The 23,531-nt window shown below is 45.3% G+C and overlaps 1 long non-coding RNA gene across 1 annotated transcript; it reads right to left on the bottom strand.

Annotated features, from left to right (window-relative positions):
* Nucleotides 1-16,158: 16,158 nt before the first annotated feature.
* LOC142057596 (uncharacterized) lies at nt 16,159-23,517 on the bottom strand. Its single transcript, XR_012660689.1, has 3 exons — nt 23,181-23,517; nt 19,943-20,112; nt 16,159-17,277 (listed from the first exon to the last, which is right to left on the bottom strand). It is a non-coding gene; the product is annotated as an uncharacterized LOC142057596 (long non-coding RNA).
* Between the last annotated feature and the right edge of the window lie 14 nt (nt 23,518-23,531).

Raw genomic sequence — 23,531 nt, 5'->3', positions numbered from 1 at the left:
GCAGATTCCTTTAGCATGCCTTTGCAGTGAACCTTTCGTGGCTGTCTACCTGTTCCCATATGTCAGCGTTAGCAGAGGACCTGTTGATTGCACCCTGATATTTATATTGAGGGAAAGTCAGTTTCTGTCAAAACATATCAGAGAATCTCCTTCTGAGAAACTAATACAGCAAATCCAACAAAACCAATGTTTTCTGTTATTTTTGACATTCCATAGTTCAGTGGCTTGTAAGTATATACAGTATGCTGCTACAGGGTCTTCTGCTTCACAGAAGGTAGTTGCTAATAAGGCTTCAGTACTTCCCCTTGCATCCCTAGGAACTGAATTAGAAATAAAGCTATAACCTTATATGAGGATAAGCTTGATTAATGAAGTAGGCCCCCTACCTGCTGCAAGGCAATGACAGTCACCTGGGAGCCTCTGGGTATGATGCCTTGCTGCGCCTGCTTTCAGGATAAGAGTGCCTTTAGCTCCTGGCAGAGCTTTCAGTGGGGCTGAAGTGACTTCCGAAAGTGAGCAGTGCCTTGTTCCTTTGCAATCAAGTCTTTGCTCCACTGCAGCCTAAGGTGAACTCGCTGTATGATGAAAGAGATGCCTTGCCATTAGTCAAGTGCTTTGCCCCACATAAGTATGACCCACCACTCATCTGGAGTTATTGTCTCAGGACTGGTGCCATCTTCCATGACTACAGGGAGAACAGGTAGCAGAGCAGAGCAAGTTCTCCTGTACCTCCCTGCCAAAGATAGTACGGGAGTAGTGTTAAAAGGAGAGACATATCACAGGAGATTGGGTTCCTCGCTCTTATATCTCCCCCTTCATGGGAATCTGAAGACTGAGAGGAAACAACATAGTCTGCTGCAGGCTGTGAAGGGCATCTGGTGTAGATTATTGACCACAGGGCAAGGAAAAGGATTTGAGAAGTCCCCAGAGCTGTGGGACTCTGGCTGCGGGGTGTACTGAACTGTTCTGCTGCCCTGTAGGTATGTACCTGTATTAACCCTGCGGTGGGACTCTGCTAATGTAAGTCCAAATCTAAACAGGTCATCAGATGTCCTGGTTAGGTGCAGAGGGCGGGAGGCGGAGGAAATTAGATGTTTCATGGGTTTTTTTAGGAACAGCTTTGGAAACTGAGGATCTAGCGGAGCAAGTGTGCAGGAATGAAGTGCAAATCTACTTAATAATAAAAACTATTACTACTAAGACATTGTTCCAGTGCTTTGTGATAGAAAAAAATAATTAGCTTAAAGCACAAACAAATGGAAGATCAGGGATGATTAAAATTATAATTAAAGCGCGGGAATGACACTAGCACCACAGACACCTCCGCAGACTATTTGAACAGTGCGTTAAACAAGGTCAATCATTTCTTCATAGTAATGGTATTTACAGTAACACGATGGGAATGCAAGGTATTTCACTGCAGGCAGCCTGGTGTTTTAAAATATACTTACAGCATTAACATCCAGAAAGAGTAGGTATGGTCTGCTTTGAAAAAATGGTTAATCCTACGGTTCAATTTTCAGATGCCAGGCTTTAGAACAATAAGCAGCAGCAAAGAAAATTAAAATGAGGGAGGAAGTCGAACACGGGCTTTAAAAAGATGATTTGCTATAGAGAGTTTAGAGCAGGATGATTTTGATTATGTTACTGTACTAGATAAAATGAAACTGGGGGGATTTATAATTATAAATGTCTATAATCCATGAAAAACAATTTAAAGATAAGTAATAGAATATTATTAGCAACTTCAGGCAAAGCTTTCCTATTTGTGGTCATTATTAGTCGCCTTTTTTGGATCTAATTAAAAAAAAAAGACAAGATCTATCTGTCTTAGCACACGGCAGGAAAGGAAAAACTGAGATTTTCTTTTGCTCTCAAGGGCTAAACTCCTTTCTAACTGGGTGATTATTTTTTTGCAGAAAAATGAGGCTTCAAAATTGGGCTACAAATGTGCTAGTAGCCCTGGGAAACTTCAAAAGGTAGTAGAAAAAAATAAGGAGTGTCATCATGAGCCATGCCACACTCTGCAGTACTGTGAGGAGGTAATCAGGTGCTCCATTTCCATTTTTTAAGGATAAATGGGACACTCAGAGATATGAAAACCAAGAAGAGTTAAACCAGTCAAAGAAACATTCAGAATCAATTTGAGTAAATCCTTGCCACAAAACACCACTTTATCAAAGAGGTGGGTATGGTGCAGGAGAGACCGTGAAGTTAAGTTCTTAGTCCTTGTCATTGAGTTGTACCAGCCCTACGACATGGGGCTGCCTCTTCTCTAATAGGTTTAAGAATTGCATTTTCTGTTTGGTATTTTTCTGGCAGAATCTGTTACCATTTATTTTTTGTTTTATTCCAAGCACTTGGTACTGTTTGCTTACAATTTTGGCTTACAATTTGTTAGTCTCCTTCGTGATGAGAGTTCCCATATCCAGTTACCTGATTTTAATAGTAAAACCACCCAACAGATCAAATATGTAGATCTTTTCATCTCCTTTTCATTCACAGGTACAGATCCAACTGATAGTGAGGCTGAGACTAGCAAAGCTTCATTGTTTGTTTGGAAAAACCATGTCTCTACTGTTCTAGTCTTCCCGGTTTCCAAGCTGAGCTCTGTGAGAGCCTTGGCATACAGCCGAGAGCTTCCACTGCAGGGCAGAGGTTTGAAATCATCAGCCTCTTCTAAAAAAGTGCTGGTGCCCCCGAGGCTAATACAGACAGTCCTGGCAGATGTGGAGCAATCCCAGGATCAGTACCCCTCGCTGGTCACAGGAATAAATTTACTCCAATATCTACTATTCATCTCTCGTTAGTAAGGCATAGAGTGAAGGAGCTGCTTTGCATACAGCCCTATCCAATAGTGTCATCAGTCAGTATGTCTGTGATCCCCCATACAGAGGGAACCGTGAGTACTTTGTTGACACCACAGGAAGGCTAACCTTCTTGATTTTAAGTGTACCAACCATTGCTTTGGGCAGGTTGTGGGGCCAAATGCTGAACTCCATCATACCAGTGGAACATCGATTACTATTGAGTTACTCCAAGCTAGACAGCAGGAACAGACCAGGAACTGGCAATATTTTGGTCATGTTTCCAGGCACATCTACTGGAAAACATAAACAAACCCACAACTAATAGGTCCTTGGCCTTGCATGCAAAGTTATCAGAAAAATACTGGGCATATAGAAGGCAAGGGCAAGGGACCTTAAGGAGGTTCCTTAATGATGCTGGTACCTCCTATAAATGTTTTGCCCGTGCCTTCAGAAGGCAGACCTTCCTCGGGGGGAAAAAAATGCATCGTGGAATCCGGCTGGTTTTAATGCCCTTGAAATCTTTTAGTTGGGTTTTTTAAAGACTAAAGTGATGGAAAAAAGTAGGTATGGTGCTGTACACAGAAAATGGGGAAGACAGCATGAAAGTGCTGCTAGGACAGTGTTGTTCTCTGTAGAACAGCGGTGAAAGAAAATATAGGCAGGAGGAATCTTCAATTAAGATAGTATAAGGAAGCAAATATTTGAGGAACCAGTAAATCAACTAGATAAGGATAGAATAAATGTAATTCAAAGACCAATTTCTTGTTGTAGTATGTTACAAACATCAGAGCGCAGGGCTGCATTTGATTATGGACTATAGAGTACAAAGTTGGAAAAGAGGCAGTATCTCTCCTTTAAAGCTCACTGAAAGATAAATAAATCACAAAGGTTATTGTATCATACAATAGTGAGGTTTTTAATAAGTAGGTACAATTATTTTAAGCATGAAGAAAATATAAGAAATATCTGCCCCCAAGGGCTGTTATTTTCTCAACAAATGTGCTGGCAGAGAAAGTCAAGCAGAGATATAAATATAATAGGATGGGAAACTATGTGCTGGGGAAAAAAAGTTTGCGATGTTGTTAAAAGTGCCCAGTACAGAAAAGCAGATCCCAGTGGAAGACTTTCATAGAGGAGAAAAAACCCCTAACTTTTACGTATGGCAATGAAAACAGGATACAAGGCATAAAGCTGGGCATCAGCAAATTCATACAAAACAACAGACTTACACAGCATTAGAAATATGCTTATGATGATCTCTGCAGTTGATTGATGCTGGGGTGGGAGGTGTTAAGTCCCACTTGCATATGTGAAGGCCAGTTTGGGAAGCCTTTGCTCTTACCGGTGAGCATTTAATGCTCATCATGCCATCAAAACCAGCGCTGTATCTGGGCTAAATAGAAGCTCCTTCAGTTCAATTTCAGGCCAAGACTGATGATTCAAAAGAAGTTTTTCCCAGGTAATAACTCCCTGAATAAGGACTGGAGGATTAAAAGCATTAGAGGATATCCCTATCAGCAGTATGAGTACCAACAGAGGGGTTTTTAGTAGATCACCAAAGGAAGAGTAACATTTATTTCTCTGTTAGGGAAAGTAAATGTAAAGCAATGGAGAAATGTCTAAAGTAAAGAAAGAGAAATGTGGCAGAGCAAGCTTTCACACTTAGATTAAAACGGTAGTTGCTGGCTGGGGTTAAGCCGCAACAGTAAGTGGGAGGATAAATTAAATGTACAACTTGAATTTTAAAATAGTCCTAGTGACTTAGGACCATGTGAACAAAGCACAGTCTAATGATATACTGTAGAGGGCAGTCCATGTATCTTATTCACAGGGCGCACAGCAATTTCCAGTCTCACGCCAAGCTTGCACCTGGCCTGCCGATGAGAACCCTAAATTCTCTTGGTTATTACTGTCCTCAATTTCTGTAGCTATTTCAGTTAGTTTTTAATTTGCAGTTTTTTAAACCTGAGCATTGCATCTAGTGGCAGGAAATTCGTGGGGGCTTCTTTAAGTTCTTGAGAGAGCGGTGCTAACTCTGCAGCAGCCCTGCGCTGTCAGGTGTGGGTACTGGGGCGTACCACCACTGCCCACGCATGGACCAAACACTGCTGTTACTCTCTGTTTCAGGGCTAGTTTGTGAACCCTTGCAGTGGCAGGCATTTTAGCATATGAGTTGAACATACTTAGTTTGAGGAAAAAAACTCTTCTGCCTATCCCTTAGAAAAGAAAATCACCACGGTTACTGTAGTAACCGTGATCTCCTCTGCCAGCAGACAGCGACATCTGACTAGTCAGTACTGCAGTTGTGAAGTGTTGCACATGTATGACTGTAGCAAACAGGGCTTGGATAACATTTTCAAAGTCATCTAGGCTACCCCTTTGCCCCAGAGAATGACTAGCTTTATGTTCACCAGACAGGTGTTTGTCTAACTCAGTTTTTAAAGTCTCCAGTGATGGGGAAGGGAATGTTTTTCCTTGTCACAGCTGCTGTCTGTTTCATAGCCTGCAGCATGAAATGGATGGCATTTCCATACAATTTTTATATTCACTGGTGTAACTGTAGCTCACATCTCTGGTTGTTTAATAGATCGCACTAATGATCAACCATTTGGGTAGTGATCTTTGTCATCTTCCTTTTAATGTTGTGGGAGTCAATATAATCGTGTAATACTTAGGAGGTGGTGAAGAGCAGAGCCGTCCTCTGACTTTCTGTGGCCGGAAAGCACTGGGGCAGACTCAGAATAAGCCTTTTTCTAGCTCATCTATTGGGCTGTATTCCTTCTTTGTAGAATTTACTCCCTCCCAAGCTTGAAGTAATATAAAATCATTCTTGTTTGTGACTCAGCTCCTTCATTTTGGCTTTTAAATTTGCTGTCATCACAAAATAATAAATCTAGGATAACACCAGGTTGGGATAATATCTATGCCTTGAGGAAGAAAGAAATGGCCACCTAAGTAACTGCTGACCAGCAAGTGTAACATGTTTATCAGATGGAACAAGTCAGAGGCCATAATGACTGAAAAAGAAAAGAGGATAGTTGTTTTAACCAAACCAATAACCTCAGCACAAGCAATCCACTCATTTGTTCAAACAGTTTAGATTCCCATTACTGGCACGCTTTGTTTTCAACTAAGGCACCCCCAATTTTCTGGCATAATAGTAAGAAAACTAGTAACAGCAGAAGAAATATCACTGCAATGAAAGCCCTCCAGTCCTGTGATAATTTTTTTTCTGTTTTATTTACCAGTTTGAGCTTGTGTGTCGTCCTTTCACACCCCACTCCTGACAGTACCTCGTTCCATCACCCCGAGGAGCAGGTTGGACACAGTTGCCACCCTATTGTACCCTGCAGCAGGATGGAGACTAGGAGATTATTTAGCTGCCTTGCAGTGCTTTTCTGTCTCATACTTTGCTCCATTTGCCACCCCTCTGTGAGTAAAGCAGTTACAAATGCTTTTGCGGACTTTCAGCTTCTAATATATTAATAAAATTATGGAGGTTTTAAAATTTCTTTAGCTCTTGAAGTTCTTTTTTTGTTTTGCCAATTTCTACTTCGTTTTTTTCCCAGATGTTGTGGTTGAACCCCAGCTAGCAGCTGAGCACCACCCAGCTGCTCGCTCACTTCCCCCTGGTGGGATGAGGGAGAGAATCGGAAGAGTAAAAGTGAGAAAACTTGTGGGTTGAGATAAAGACAGTTTAATAGGTAAAGCAAAACAAGGAATTCATTCACCACTTCCCATCAGCAGGCAGGTGTTCAGCCATCTCCAGGAAAGCAGGGCTCCATCATGCGTAACAGTTACTTGGGAAGACAAACGCCATCACTCTGAATGTCCACCCCTTCCTTCTTCCCCCAGCTTTATGTGCTGAGAATGACATCATGATATCATGGAATATCTCTTGGGTCAGTTGGGGTCAGCTGTCCCAGCCATGTCCCCTCCCAACTCCTTGTGCACCCCCGGCCCAGTTGCTGGTGGGGTGGGGTGAGAGGCAGAAAAGGCCTTGACTCTGTGTAAGCCCTGCTCAGCAATAGCGAAAACACCCCTCTGTTATCAACACTGTGTTCAGCACAAATCCAAAACACAGCCCCATGCTAGCTACCAGGAAGAAAATTAACTCTTTCTCAGCCAAAACCAGGACACCAGGTAAGCTCAGTTGTGTTTGTTTTGCCTGGGCTGTGCTTTCATTTCCTGCAGTACAGGTATAAAGGTCAAAGCGATGCATGAACTTTGCCATTTGGCCATAAGGCTCATCTCTCCCCTGCCTCCTGTTCCTCTCCCTCCACTCTGCTCTCGTTGCTGGATAGAAATGAGATCAGCTTCAAGGCTTGGTATAATTTCTTGTGCAGCCTCCATGCTGATTTTAAGGATTTTAATGGCTGCATGGAAGTCACTAAGAGCTCCCTTCCTAGTCCCCAGAAGCTCTGCTTCTTCTTCCATCCTGCCTATTTCTCTAGTCCTTATTGAAATTTTGTGTGAGGAGCTAAGCTAATTCATTCTTGAAGATACAGAAATTTAATGATTGCTCAGTGAGGGTAACTGGATTTCTCCATGGACCCATTTCCATCCGCCAAGCTGGATGGCACTGGAGACCTGGGACTTGCAGACAGTGCTTGGAAGAGCCCCAGGCGGCTGGGGGCACTGTCAGGAAGCACTGAAATGAGATTCATTCATGAAAAGGCAGACAGGGAAAACAGTGCAGCCATTGCCCTTCACGGGAGGGAGATCCCTAGACCTCTGCAGTGGAGAGGAAGGGATGCGTGTGGGGAGTGAGGCAGGAGGTAAGGATCAGGTCATGCACCGCAGTCTAAAATCAGCAGCCTGGCCAATGAATTCCGGAACCAGGAAAGGTGAGTGCAAAGCCCTTCAGCCCCACACCTAGCCACTGCCCCCACCAGATAAGCCAGCAGAGTAGCCCTGTTATGCCTTTGCACAGCTGGGAAAGATGGTCTTCTTCCCAAGCAAAGGCTTGGCCAGGGGAACACAAGGCTTGACCTGCTGAAGCCTCCCACCCATGTTGTCGTGGGCCCTTTGCAATGGAAGATCCCCACCTGCAGATCAGACTCCCTCAATCGTTTGGCTGAGTGACAGGATCACTAGGCTTAATTTAATTTTTGACTAGTCAAGATTTGAGTCATTTGATCAGTGCAGTTCGCCAGAGACAAAGAAAAAACCAAGGCCATTATTCCCACTTCCCACTGTATTTGACTTTGATAAAACAATGGATTAGTTATCCCTGAGGTAAAGGCATCAGCTGACTGGAGTTTTTGGCTGCAGTATTGTGTGTTTAAATGATAACAGCGCTACATGAACACACACCACCTTTTTGTTAAAGGTGCCTCCTACTTAATGAAGTGTTACATAAAAACTAAATTTTGCCCAGACAGTTTTAGTCAGGAGTATTTGGGTAATACACAGAGCAGCAGCTTATTAAAATGGAAGAAGCAAACAAAAATAATAATGATGAAAGGGATTCTTGATTCAAAATGATATCGCTTGCCTTACAGCACAGACATTTGTGTCAATACCGTATTAGTATCACTGGTAATCAAATTTCTCTTTGTCTGCTGCAACGTAACCAACTCCTCAGGTATAAAACTCCATTAATCATGGAGGTGTGCTCCCTGTGTCTGTGCTGGTGGGAAGATAAATTAGGTGGCGCTTTGCAGATCTGCTGAAAGAAAGGAGGGCATGCATTGAGTATAGATGGAGAAGGATAAGAAAAATCTACTCCTAAATCTTTTTCCTTGACATTTCCCGTCTGAAATGCAGGTAACAGTAGTCCCTGCGTCGAAAAGCACAGCACTAATAACACCATGCTAATGTTCACGAGATAGATCCAAAGAAAGAACTTGTGGGTGTGGTTTTTTTAAAATATTCAGGTTTCTGAAGCTGTGCGAGATGAGGATGCGCTGCACACAGCGGATGCCAGCTGGCCAGACATGGGGGCGTTGAGGCTCTACATCTGGCTTTCTCTTCATGGCTCTTTGTACGGCCCTTGGAAAAGCCACTCACTGTGTGTACAATCAGGAGCCTGCTCTGTAAATAAATACACAGTTTTGCTGTAGCCTGGATTATGTGCATGGGGAAACCTCACTCCAAGGACCTTTCTTCCCAGTAATCCCCCTGTTGTTTTCTAGAGCCTGTTCTTCTTATCCCAGTGACTCGTTTCCATATAGTTTGACTGTGCTTCAGCCCCAGACGTTGTGTGGGTTATCTGAAGGGGCTGTATGTTTGAGGAGGTGCTTTCAGGTACTAGAGCATTTAAATGGGTGGGGTTTACCTGAGAGATTGCTTTTATTTAAAACTGATCATACCTTCAGTATCTTCAGTTGCAAAGTGATGACAGTACTTCCTAACTTCTGACATTGAGCTCTTGGTAATAAAAATGCCAAGTGTTGTTACTCTGTGTAGTGTGGCAGGGCTGTGCTCTGTAAGATAGTTTAGAAATCTTTGGTTGTCCATAGCAACCTGAAGGCATTGAAATACCAGCTTGCACATACACGGGGGTTTGAAATGCTGCTGTTACTGGGGGCTGCTAGGAAAAGGCTCTCTGCTTTGTCCCTCTGTTGACACTCTCATCGCTCCTCCCACCCCACAGAGACTGCTACTCTTGTCAGCACAGCGTTTTTTACCAGATGCTAGTAGTCATCTTCCCTAGGAGGTGTGCATTGTGTACAGTTACAGAGAAGCTGGTATCAAAACGATGTGTGCAGGGAAGTCCTAACCAGAGTTAGCCCCTATTTTGCAAAGACGTCAGTGCTGTGATGTCCACCACTATACAGCATGTGACAGAGCTGGAGCCATCACAGAAGACTACTGAGTTCACTGGTGGTGGATGCATTGTAAAAGGCAGACTTTCTTTTAGAAGAAAGTAGGGGAGAAAGAGAGAGAGACCAGAGCCACTCTGTCTCACACTCTCAGGCCTCTCAAGCCACAGTCTGAGCAAAACCTCTCTTCCCTGTGCCACAGCTAACAAGTGGGAGGCAGAGCAGCATCCCAGGCTGTAGCCAAGTCATTGGCCCATGGTAAAGGCTGTGTGACGTGACTCAACATCACAGGGTTCCCCCTCTGCTATGAATGTCTCAGCTTAACATATTGGGTCACCCTACACCTGTTACTGACCTTGTCAAAGGTTGTGCCCCTCATATACTTTAGAAGACCCATATGCTAGCCAGCTAGTGCATGCTCTGCCCTGGAGCAGGGTGTTGACAGCCCTGAAAGGGTTGCTGCCATGGGTGCTTCATCACTCCCTCAGTGCCTCGCTCCTTAATCCACTGCTCTGCTGGGAGCCAGAGCCCTGACCAACTGCTCAGCTTCACCAAGCCACTTGTGCAATATTAGAGTATGAAGACATTTTCAGCAGCCTCTGTGCTTTTGGCAGCACCCAGTCCCTGCTGTAATTAGGCTTGGGTGTCCTCCAAAATGGTAGAAACTTCAAAAGCCCCAAGGCTAAAATGTAGGTGGGGCTGTGATCTCCAGGCAACGTCATCCTGGGAGTCTTTCAGCTCCAGTAACCAGTTTACATATTCAAGGCCTGACACAGCAAAAAAGAGACTTATGGTCTGATGGCTTCAGTCTTTTAATCCCTATTTCTACCAGCAGTCCTTTTGCTGTGAGTAGGCCCTATTCATGCAAATAGTGCTCTTGGCTTCAGTGGAGTGTCTTTGACCTGCCTGCCTTTAATGTAAACTAAGATTACTTTTGGCATCTGTGGAATCCTAAAAAACTAAAACAGTGGAGCGTTATCCAGGGCAACGGGCTTTATAGACCCAGGAGGTCACGCTGGAGTTTACATTTGCTGCTGGTAATTCCAGGGGGTCACTAGCACAGGCATAGCAGATGGATTTCCTTTCTGGCTGCAGAATAAATACTGTGTGTGGTGTAAATATTAAAGGAATTACTGTAACAGGAGTGGAAAGGGAGGAGGGCTCCTTTGTCAAGCGCAAAGGATGTCTCTTTACCTGATGTCCCCATGTAGCAGACACTGCTTATTGGAGTGTTTTGGAAGTCAAGAGATAAAGCCTTAAATAGGGACAGCCAATGCACAGGGAAGACAAGCACTCTTACAGCTTTTTGAGGTTCGTGCAATTGTGACCATTGCTAATTTTCATACCGTGATGGTTTAACAGTTCTGTGCCCATGATTGCACAGCCTGATTCACATTGGAAATGCTTTTTGAAGCCTAATAAGCACTAAGGTGCACATCCTCCGTGCTGCCATGACAACGGCAGGATGCAGGAGAGCTGGGAGCTCTGTCTGCCAGGAGCTGCTGCACCTTGGCAAGCGAACTGCCCTTTGGATGTCCAAATTGGTTTAATTACCGGCCGTGGAAACTATCTGATGTCTAAGTGACTGATTCTTCAAATGAGTGATAGTTCCCTGAGCAGAATTAACCCTCTGGGTGCTGGCTTCAGCTGCGTACTGGGCCACCCAGCACAGCTGTGTGCAGCAGGAGGGAGGCAGTCCCGAGGGGACTGCGGTGCTGTGCACAGTCTGGCAGCATTCATGAAAAATTTCCGGTCTTGATAAGGAAGGCCAGGGAAGCTTCACTGACGGTGTTCTGGCATTCAGTACCAGACTGTGTTTTGGGTTTCTGTTTTTACCCTGCTTTCCCAGTCATTGCTGATGCTGGGCCCTTTCACTGCTGGCAGGGAGCATGCAGAGCAGCCTTCATAGCCTGCTGACCTCCTCCAGGCAGGGCTGAGCTGCGCCGGGCCTGTGGCAGGGGAGTTGAAAACAATGAATTTTGTCCCACAGAGAACTCTGATACTTTGACACTTCTTTTGCTCCAGGGGAAGGACAAAGACAGATATTTTCTTTGCTGAAAAAGATCATAACTCAAATGCTGAAACTGTGTTTGCCAGGTCAGCCTGGCAGAGAAGTCCCCTGCCAGAGCAGCGGCAGTGCCCATGGGAGCCGTGGCTTGGATGCCCCCATGTTCTTGATTCACCGCCGTGGGCCGCATTTCCAGCAGCGCAGTGTCTCCTGTGCTGTGTCCTGGCCAGGGAAACCACAGGAGGCCTCTGCTGCTGCTGAGAGGGGACAGTAGGATGGAAAATGAAATATGGGGACACAGTCCATGTAGGAGAATAGGGGCATGAAATAACTTAACTGTAGTTCCTATGAAGTACTCTGGCAACTCGGGTAGATACCTGTTAATGCCAAGCTGAACCAAAATCAACTGTTTGAGTTTTTTTTTTTATTATTCCATTTGACAAACTGAAGCAGTTGGATTAAATTCCTGAGGATCTGGAACTGTTTTGCCACATCTTCACTCATGCTTTGGTAAAAAATCGTTATTTCCCAGTCTTAGGTCTTGATATTAAAGTGTTTTGCACTAGTAACCTCTGCTGATTTCAGTTGTTGGTACACCTTTAGCAATGGGGTTCCTGCCACTGTTATACCTCTTGCTACTGGGATAAGGGGAGTGATGGGTGATAGAAAGCCTGGGGCTATTTATAAAGCCCTTAACCTGGTCTGCATTTTGCACACCAGACACCTCCATGCCATATCAACCCCATGAAATCAGAGGGTGGCTATCAAAACTATGCTCTTGTATCATTCCCACACTTCTCTAGTGAGGTGTTGGGTAACCTGCACCTGATGAACTCTCCCAGGAAAAGAGCCTGCATGACCACCCTACCAGCATGGAGTGGCTTGCGTGACATCTGCTCCACGTGAGCTCTCTGCATCCTCCCCTGGTGCATCATTTGGCTGAAAACAGGCAACACTTAGTGCTAATTACGTGTTGCTCTGCTACCTGCTAATTAAGGAGAGCTGCAAAGTCGAGATGTGTGTTATCTGGGGTAGTGACCACCAAATTCAATGAATGTGGAGGTGGAGGATAAAAATTTTAATAGAGAGAGAACCTGGAATGGCTAATACAACAGTAGGATTTTTTTTCTTTTTTTTTTTAATCTTCTTCAGGATTTACTGATATTCCTGTTCAGAAATACAGCAATATTGACTGGGATAAATGTATGTAAATGTCACGGTTCCTAACCCTAGGGAAGTGAGCTGTGGTAGAAAAAGCCATTTCTTCTTATCTGGCTGGAAAAGAAACCCAGTTGTGTTGACACAGACGCATTTTGGAAGAATAAACAGCAGGGAGAGAGCCGACGCTGTGGTTCTGCAGGCTTGCAGAAAGGCCGTCAGAGGAGGGAGCTCCCTTGCTCTGCAGGCTTCAGAGAGGCTGGGGGGGAACTGCTGGAGCGGCTCCCAGTGCTGGGAATCCAGTGGGGTTTCCTGGGGCTGTGCTGAGAGGGTTTCTGTCAGGCTAAACAAAACCCTTGATCTCAGCAATGTGGCCTAGGTATTTCTTGATGGTCCCTGTGCACTGCAGATGGGCAGGGTCTATCTGATGCACATCTCTCTTTTATGCCGGACTGCCCGTGATTTCGCCTTGGTAGCTCGGCTGACAAATGTCATGAGGAGTTTTTCTTAAAATAGCGTGTGTGTTGCAGAGTTTCGTTATAGTTCCAGTATAGGGCTGGCTTTCAAAACCAGAAAGCCGCCATCAAGCTTCTGAAATTAACACCTGGTTAAAGCCTGGCTTATATGAACGTTTTAAGAACTCTTGTTTTATCATAAGATAAAAATGAGCTTGAATATGGAAAACCTGAACCCCAAAATACTCACAACGTGTCATTATGAAGCTTTTTTCACCCAGCATCTGACAACAATCAGTGCCTAACTTATTTAGGGGATTATTGAACCGTGTTATTGAGGTGTTCGTGTCTCTCAATTCTGCATCACAGCAGCTGAAGCTCAGTCAGAAGGGACTGAGGACTACACGACTGCATAGACAACGAGCAGATGATGTGTTTCCTAATGATTCAACGGGAAGTAAACAAACTGGATGAAACAGAAGACTTTCCGTGGACAGACACATGTCCCAGTAAGTACTTTCTCAGTCGCACTCTCTGTGTGTGAGTCCACGTGGGAGGGAGAAGCAGATCGACTTTACCTAGACCTGTAAAATGTGTTGAGGATATCACAGGAAAATACATGTTATCAGGGAATGAAGTACTACTCCTACTTATGTCAGGGGTGAGACCATTTTGATAGTTTGCCATTTTCTTCCTCTGGAAAGAAACAGCAGATATTGCAATACAACTGGGAAAATACAGATTTTACCCCCAAATCTAACAAGTCCCAAACTGAGAAGGTACCCACTTTCCTTAATATCTCCTCATCTGTTAGCCAAATATAATATCCATTAATTTACAATCATTTCAAGAGGTTAAGTTAATATACCATGGATAGCATGGCTGGATTCTATCCAATGAAAGATGCTACACAGGTACAGAATATTATTCGTTTAATCAGTATTGCAAGGTAAGTTGGTTGTTTTAGTTTACCTGAATAGTATTTTAACAGTGTATGAAACAGTAGTCTAACAAATCTGTAGTGTGGCTTACTGGAAAAACTCCCTCTTAGTCCAGGAAAAATCAGAAAACCCAGCAGGACCTAAAATACTGCTGTAGAAGGCGTAAGACAAAACTTTCATATAAACGTGTCTTGGTCTTAGTCTTTCACACTTAAGTCCAGAGTCCAGACAAGCCAGGGTACAGATGAAAGACTCTGATTACACTAAAGCCTTCATCATATGAAGTAAACCAACATGGCAAGAACTATACTCTAGGCTCATGGTCATCTGCCCAGCAAAGGCTCTGCCAGTTAACCATCTCCTGGAGACTTGTTACGAGTTGCCTTCAGGTGGCTGCCACTTCAGCAACATCCCTTTTTTCACTGTTGTCATTGACATTACTTGCTCCACAGTTAGTCCAGTCGTTCCAGGGATGTGAGAGAAAAAGAGAACCAAGTTTCAAATTCGAAGTAGGGTCATTCAGATTTTTCTTGCTATCGTATTCAGCCTAAAGGTATTTTTCTGAAGTGGTTGGGTGGAATTTTTAAGGATTCCTCCTGGGGTTCAAGTCGCCAGGCACAACCTTTGGACTGTATCAGGTGGAGGTCAATATCCACATACAGTAAAGATGGCTTACCTAAAACAGTTGGACTGATGCTCTTCTATTTCTTTATAAATTACAAAAGAAGCTTGAAATATCTGTAATACAAAATAATTTTCTTGTATGCTAAGATTTCAGTATTGTCTAGCTTGACTGGAGAACTTAATGAAACTACCGCAACAATAGATAATACAACTGCAAACTGAAAAACCTGGAGGAATTTTTGGTCCCCCAGCTATATAAGACTTTTTAAATTTATGTTTGCTTGTTAAGCTTAATTCCAGTAATTAATTACCTTTTTACAGAAAATATATTTTATTAAGTACTATCTAATAATACCCTGCAGCAAAGATGAGACTCTTAAAAATGCTTTAAATATAACCTAAACAGGAAAAAGTATACTTGGCAGCACCAGTGACTTCACAGATTAGTCCCTACAAGGATCGAATTTTTAGTTCTCCTTTACGTATATCTGAAAGTAACAAGAAGGGAATGGAGCGACTTGCTACACAACATGAAGAGAGTGTCTGATATTTTACTATTATTAAAGCCTTTTATTGGTCAAGGAGACCCAGCAGAACAGAAACAATCCTTATTTCATGGTAGTACAAGTTTTACAGCTGTGGAAATGCACCCAACTGGCAAACCTCTTTAAATAACAACAGTAAAGGCATCTGATGCCTTGGGATAACCATTTCCCCAGCAGTGCTGGTGAGGAATCACTCTCCTCTTTCCTAAAGTGAAGCTGCATTCACTGAGACATCTGATAAATATTTTTTTTTTTAAGCGTGGGTAAAATCCTCTTTGACTGCGTGGTGCCTACTCCATGGGCATTGCCTTCTCAGAGGAGCTCCCAGAGACTGCAGTGAGAACTAAATCAGGCCTCTAAAGGTTAACCTGCTGGAAGGTGTAAGATGCCAGGAGGGGATGATCACCGGCTGGTTTGCGGCTGATGATGTGAGGCTTGTAACCTGATATCCTGTTGCACAGCTTTCATGCCTGGAGTTTCTGTGGGATCATAAGGAGCAGGACGGCTCCATCCCTGATTGTGCAATGCCCGGAAGAGCTCGGCCATGTTGCCCTCCTCTGTGCATGCCTTTGAGTCTGAATTCAAAGAGCAACATCTATTTCCAAGTAACTCGCAGTGTGGATGGTCCCATTCTGAGCTGCCCTACCTAGATTATTCAGGAATATCCAGGAACCTGTGTTCCTGAATGATTTGTCAGTCATCAGCAAGTCAAAGAGCTGGGAAGCCCTAGGAAGCTTTCACTGTTCTCCGTTTATTTTTCCATCCCTCCTACACCCTAACACAACACGATGCACAACGCAGATTGCAGTAAAATGGTTCCTGCAAACGCATTATCACTATGAGTTAGGCTTCCCCCCCTCCCCCCCTTTAAAAATATCCCAAACTACAACTTGGTTTGTTGCACGTAGCATCTTCCCAGAGGCGCTCATCAGAAAGGACTGCTTGGAGTATCCATTTGATTTCACGTACATCGGTGGCTTTTGGAAGGAACAGTTTCCTTTGTCATCCCATCTGGGCAGGAATGTCGATTTTGGTCAATATGGTCAGAAAATGGAAGTAGGAATGCAAAAGCTGTGGTGCAAAACCTCTTTGTGTTGCCAGTGGCACTTGAAATGTGCCTCAGTGCCAGGCTTGATGTTCTGAAAGAATGTTTTTTTATCTGCTGACCCTTTTTGGCCCAGGTGGATGGTTCTTAGGTCTTTTCCTGATGTTGAAAAGAGGAGTGATAATGTACGGCCTATGGAAATCTGCAGCAACTGTTTGGTAGTCATTAGTCACTGACACAAAGCTTTGCACATCAGAATATATCTACAGGTGCCACAGGGAGAAGGCGAAATAGAAAAATGTGTCGTACTCTGAGGTAAACTGCTTGATTCCCAATCAGTCTGCAGGAGGCTGAATTAGTAATTTATGAAGCACTTTGCCATGATGAGATTTGTTCACTCTGCTCAGGATTTGTTTTTCACTGTTAACACAGAGCTAAACAACTGAGACTGTGTCTACATGCTCTTCTGCAGATACCAGCTTGCTCCGTGCCCTGCGCCTGCCAGCTATAAGCCACATCACCGGCAGCACAGCTGTGTTGTTTGCACAGCATGGAGGGTTGGGCTAATATTCCCACAGTTACTCATCCCAGCACCGCACCCCCCTTTTTCCACCATGTGTTGCAGCCGCTTCTGACTTGTTAGGGAAGCTGTCTACCTAACAGGAATGCAGCGGTCACACATGGAGCAGTGCTGGGAGGTCAGGGAGGAGGGGTGGTGAGCACCTGGTGCAGGGCAGGGGTCACCACATCTTCATCCAGCTCTGTGGCAGTGCGAACAAAACGTGGTTCCTCTGCTTAGGGAACAGACCTGCGGGAAGATCGGGTTTTTCCATCTTTAACACACTCTATTGCTTATTAAGATTTGAGAAAGGTAGATGTCCATGTTTTTAAGACCACCAACAAACTTTCAGGAAAAGGCAGACACTGTGACAGAGAAAAAAAAAAGAAAAAAGAACATAGAAAAAAAAGCCCAAATCCTCATTACAAAAATTAAATCCAAACCAAATTAAATCTTCAAAGCCTCCTTCCTGGACATAAATCCCCTATTTTTCTTTTGAAGGTCAGCATTAGGTGATGCAAGACCAGCACTGAACTTCCAGCCCATTAGCCCCTGTGGAGCCAGCCAGCAGACAGGGTGATGTGGGCTGCCTGCATACCTCCTTCAGGCACTGGAGAAGAGGTGAGAAGCAAAACCCTTCCTGGTCTGGAAAGAGTTAAGAGATCATTCTCATCTCTAAGGGCATGTGTTGCTGCCATGGGGGTGTCATGGGACAAACTTGTGGGCTAGGCTGCAGGAATGACCCCTGGCAGAATCAGGGCTGGCAAAAGAAGCCATGTGCAAAGCCTTTTGAAATGTTGCCTCCCTTGGCTAAAACAGATAGGAAAGGGCTTGCCTTGCTGGTATTTTAGGGGTTTCTGAGCCACTTCAGACAACTCCCTAGCGCTGACTGCCCTGCACTGAGCCACTTGTGTGTGTTTGAAACAAGTGACTCAGCTCACTTGGGGGAAAGGCAGAGGTCTGTGCAGAGCTCTGTGCCCCAGTGGGACCGCCTTCCTCCTCTGACTTCAAGCATTTGTGTCTTTTATCAGCCAACCAACCACGGCAGCGGGGCTAGTTTAAGGGATCACTTCATGTTTTTCTTGGTGTAAAGCTGCTATTTTCCCTATGTAAAAAAGAGTTACTGTACTGGTTTACGCGACTGTAACTGGTGTCCTTGTGAACAGCGTGGGGGTTATTCTGGCATAGCTACAGTGGGAAAGTGCTAATCCCCCCATCTGCACTTGTTAAACCTTTTAAGTAAAGACCAGTCTGGTGATGGAGCAAGGCTGTGAGGTCTGGGTTTTGCTATAGCACTCACTGGAGACCTAAGAACCAGCAATTGTGAATGTTAGTGGGCTTTAAGCCCACAAATCTTTTGAGACTTGTTGTACATAGTCCTTCAGATCTCTAACTGAAAACCTGAGGAGGCACTAGCTCCTATGCTTTCCAGCTGTATGGGGCAAATTTAGACTCAAATTCCTCTGGGCCAAGCCCAGATTCACAGCTGAGCAGGAATGATGCCCTAGAATTGCCCCACATCAGAGTTTTCATGTAAGTCATCCTACTGATGTGTGAGGGATTAATTGAAAAAGGGAAGTAAAGAAGTTCCATAAACGCCTCCCAGGACTGAGTTCCCAAATGAAAACATCTGCTAAAATGTGTGGAGCCCAGGAAGAAAAGGTTACCTTAGTGCTGCAGAACACGCACGTGGCTCCTTTGGCAAGAATGCTGCAAATTCAGAATGTTTACTTTGCAATGCATGGGGTTTTTTTCTGTGGCACGTTACAGTGCCCTGGTACTCGTCAGCTTCCTTAGCTAACAGCTAGGTAGGCAGACAGAGCTGCCCGCAATCCCAGCGTCAGACACCTGGCAGTCCTTCCTGCTTCAGGCATCATGCAGGTACACTGCCCTGAGGCAGGTGGGGCAGCAGGCAGCTCAGATCCGTGTTCCTGAGCCAGGAGCAGGACTTGATGCATGGAACTACCTCTGACCCCAACAGAATGGGGATTCCCCACTGCATCTGTCCCACTGACTTCTGGCTGAAGTTCCTCTCAAGCCTTTGTGGCTTCCCCTGGAGTCATCCATATTTCCTGAGGGAACTCCTGACCCCGATGGCTGATGCTGCTCAAGAGATGCTGAAGGCACCCGAACCACTGTTTTCTGGGGTTTCCAGAATGCCAGACTGGGAGCCAGCTTGTTAAATGGGTGCTGAAGAGTCACTGATGTTAAAAAACAGCTGACCAAACCTGCAGCTTAATTTAGGAGATTGTCAGACGTATGGTAATGGCCTGGTAAGGCTTAGTTAAAGGTGGTGTTTGCAGGCTTCTGTACATTTTTAATCTCTGTGTGCAATAAAATATTAAACATCAGCTCTTGCTCTTGCTGGCAGATTTCTTGCAGGAGGATCTACTCTGGGACTCCAGCAGCCCTGAATACTGAGCGACTGACAGGAAAGGGGGAGTTTGGACCAATGTCTCTGCTGGCGGAACTCCATTACAACCAGAGGGTGAAATCCCAGCCACGCTGAGATGCATGGGATTTTTGCCAGACTTGCAACTGCTAAGAACTCTTTTAACAACTCAACCCTGATTTTGCTTTGGACTGAAACCTCCCCATGAGTCTTAGCCTACAACCACTTATATCTTGCACACAGAAGAAAATAGTCTGCAGCAAGCAAATGAGCTTGGAAACAGATTTAACTTCATCAGTGGAATCCCTGCTGCAGACATTCATTGTGGGCTAAATTTGGCTTGTGTGGTAAGACACTGACTGAGTGGCACACAGACATTCAGCTCCCCCAGTGATGGAAAGGCTCCTGATTTGGCTGTGGTCACAGCTTATTTGACACATTCCCTGTTGCTCCTGTGAACTGCACGAGCAAAGTTTTGGTGCTCTGTCTCAGTGTGACCCACTCATGCTGTCAGCGCTCCTTAACGTATTTCAGGACCGGGTTATTGCAGGAACTCCAGATACTGATAATACATCTCTCCCTTCTATCTTGCCTTCACATATTGCTGTTGTGGCTTCCAGAGTTCTTTTTAGGCCTACCTGTTTTTATGGGGTATTTGTGAGTCTTCTGGAAGCTCCTGTAGCTGAAGATACACCTGCAGCAAAACTCTCTGTGCTCCTCCTGGTGTGGAAGACTGACTCCAGTGAGGAGTCAGTCAGGAAGCTGGTGCTTCCATCATCCACAGCTGCAACTTGATAGCCTTATGGTTCTGAGGTTAAAAAAGAAGTAGGAAAGACGCTAGAAAAACAAAATAAATTAATAATAATTCTGTTTTCTTTATATATTATAAAGAAGCAGGGGAAAAAAAAAAAACTGTTTTGCTTTATAGGTCACCTTCACAGCAAATAGGAATTGTTCAGTCACTGCTGGATAATACCAAGGGCACTCTCAGGGGATGGCAATTGGAATGACAAAAAAATATGAGCAAGATTTTAAGTGTCTCTTTGTGAAACAGAGCAAAATTGTTCATCACTGGTGGAGCAGACACTGTAAATACTGCCTTAAAATGAATCTGGAATGAACACGTACCTCCCCAACAGTAACAGAGAAGGTGACCAGCTGTGTCTTCCCAGTGCAGTCCCAACCCCTTATGGATAGAGGGAGTTTGTGACCTTGCTTTCCTACTCCACACATCAAGCTTTCTGGAGCTCTATGTCTCTTCTTGCATTTGAGAAGACAGATAGGAAGTATTTCACAGAATCACAGAATTGATGAAGCTGGTTGGGAGCTCTTGTGATCATCCAGTCCAACCTCCATCAAGCAGGGTGAGCTAGAGCAGGTTGCCAAGGCTGGCGTCCAGTTGGGTTTTGAGTATCTCCATGGATGGAGACTTCACAACCTTTCTGGGCAGCCTACTCCAGTTTTTGAGCACCCTCACAGTGAAAAAAAAAGTTTTATTGTGTGCAGATGGTATCTGATACGTTTCAATTTGTGCCTCTTATCCTGCCAGTGAGCACTACCAAAGAGTCTGCCTTCCTCCCGCCACCTGTGCTTGATTTCCTACTTGTTGGGATGGACTGTCCTTGAGCTTGGAGGAAGTGATCTTTCAAAGCCAGCCAGCTTTTCTGGACCCCTGTGCTCTCCAGGACCACATCACAAGCAGACCTCTGATGAGGCTAGTCTTCTCTTCAAAGTCAGAGTTGTGGTCCTGCCTTTCGCCCCACTTTCCCCTTAGTATCCTGAACTCCCCCATCTCATGGTCACTGTACCCAGTGCTGACCCCGCCTTCATGTCCCCAACCAGTTCTTCCTTGTTTATTAAGTATGAGGTCCAGGACAGCACCCTTCCTTGTTAGCTTCTTGATCACCTGTGCCAGAGGGGTGTTGTCAGTGTGCTCTTGAACTCTTCTAGATTGCTTGGGCCCTGCTGTATTGTCATTTCTAGTTTAAACCTCTTCCTACCAGCTTTAAACTTAACCTTAGTATAAAATAAATGCAGCTCCTTCTGTGCCACTGTTGGTCCCTGCGCTCTCTGCTGCAGGCCTGGTGGCTCTGTGCTGGCTGATGAGCACCAGGCAGCCTGGGCGCGATGTGTTAGAGAAGTGGTTGCACTCACTGACACAAAGGTAGCCTGACTGCCTATTTGCAAGTATGCTGACTACCACAGCAAGGTGGCTTGGTAGCCCAGGTCTGATGTCCTTTGCACTTCTCCTAGCCGCTTTCCTGGACAGATGTTCACTTGAAACTACCTTACTGGTGACACATGACTAGAAGCATGTCCTTGGTGAAGCGTTTTTTAGTGCTTTCTGCTTTTGAGCTAACCACTCTCATGACTTGCTCTCTGCCCAAGACTTGCCATAAGGTGAGTATTCTTTTCAACTGTTTTTTTCTTGGAAAATAAAGGTTTCTCCTCAAATCTCCAATGAGATTTGCTGTATGATCCACTTTTTTTTTTTCCTCCTCCTAGTAAGTCAGAACCCAAGAGCTGGGACTGGTTGTGGAGGTTTTCCATAGGGTTGCTCATTATGAGGCAGAGCATCATACAGCCTTCAGCTGTCCTGTCCCAGATGTTTCAGTACCAAGAGTCATGCTTTGTTTTGGTAGGGCCCAGTGAGTGATCCAGGACAGAGTCCTACTGTACTTGGGGCTGTAAACACAAGATACAAAATTAGTCTTTCCCAAGGGCTTGAAACAGATGGGGCAAACAAAAGGTGGAGAGGAAGGCAGAAAAACTCCGTCTGTATGGAAAAATTTTACCAGTTCTACGGATAGAGGTATTTTTCTCCAGCCTTTGCCAAGGACACTGTCATTCCTGGAGCTTGGTTTGAACTCTTTCCCAAGTGACTAAATTAAAGCCATTCATCTCCTGACACACAGATGATCACCTGAAGGTTTTAGCATTACCAGATTAAAGTTATAGAGACAGTCAGGAGAGAGGCCACCGAGTGAGTCTGTCACCCCCACCTCCCCCCAATTGCACCGACTGAATTATTTTGGACAGAATTGGATTAAGCTATTCGAGGCTTTAAGCAAATTCTCCTGTGTCTCATGCTGCCTTCCTCTCAGATTCTTACAAACAGCGTGTTTTATTCCAAGCGAGTTGCACCCAGCAGGGCTGCTCCACTGCCTACAGATAAGCATTGCACAACACTTGTTGGACCAGAGAGCTCCAGTGTGGCAGAACGTGTGGCCAAGCATTTCACAACTGCTGTCATCTATGGATTTCTGATTACAGAAATAGAAGGGGAAAGCCCAGCTAGCTAAGTCTGGGTCTGAAAAGGAGAAGCAAAGTGCATATACACTGCTCTGCTACCTTTCCTAAGAGGGAGAGCTGAATTACAGAACCATCTGCACATTTTCAGACTGTTCTGTGGCAGGGGTCTATCTCCTCAGAACCCCCCAGCTTAGCATGTCACAAGGCTGAGGGGACTTGTTGTTTCACCACCTAGATGGCTTTTCCCCTTGGAGAAGCTGCCCTCCCGCCTGTAGCCAAGCGCAGAGTAACGTCTCCACAGGTGGCTCCTAGCAGAGTTCAGGGTGTTTTGACAGCCTTTTTCGTGCTCAACAGGTTTTAGGCTCTCATTTTTGTCACAGAAAAGCTGAAAGCACGGTGCTGCATAACCCTGGATTTTCCCTTCGTCCACCGAGCATTTGGTTTCGGGAGCACTATGATGTGGTGCAGCCCTGCGAAGTCACCGGGTGCCACGACGCAGCACCACTGCCCCGCTGCTCCTCCCTTCGGCCCCCACCTCGGCCACTTCTGCGTGGTGGAGACCAGAATCAGCCTTCCCGTGTGATATCACAGCCTCGCTTAGCCGATGTCCCCATGGATACATACTTCTCCTAAACGCGGTTTTTTTTCAGTGAGGGAGACCAGAACTGCCGGGAATCGCCCTCCGGGACATCTCTATGACAAGACCCCTCTCGGTGTTGCAACCGTGCCTTAAAATGGCGCGGGAAGGAGGCGAATCGCTTCCTAACTCCCCTCTGCCCCACCGGCCGCGCTCGAGGCACTGCAGGGCTGCCTGCGTGGGGAGAAGGGAGCGAGCGACCCGAGCCACAGCGCCCGGTGACTCGGCGCGGGCCTGAACTCGGCCGGGCCCCGCCCAGCTCTGCCGCGCCGGGGAACGGAGAAGATGGCCGCGGCCCCGCCCAATCAGCGCGCGGCGCCGGCTCGCGCCCGCCTGTT

This window comes from Phalacrocorax aristotelis, chromosome 5 (assembly GCF_949628215.1).
Source record: "Phalacrocorax aristotelis chromosome 5, bGulAri2.1, whole genome shotgun sequence".
In the NCBI taxonomy this organism is placed as follows: domain Eukaryota; kingdom Metazoa; phylum Chordata; class Aves; order Suliformes; family Phalacrocoracidae; genus Phalacrocorax; species Phalacrocorax aristotelis.
Note: the sequence above shows the minus strand (reverse complement) of the source record. Positions and strands in the feature narration are given on the sequence as shown.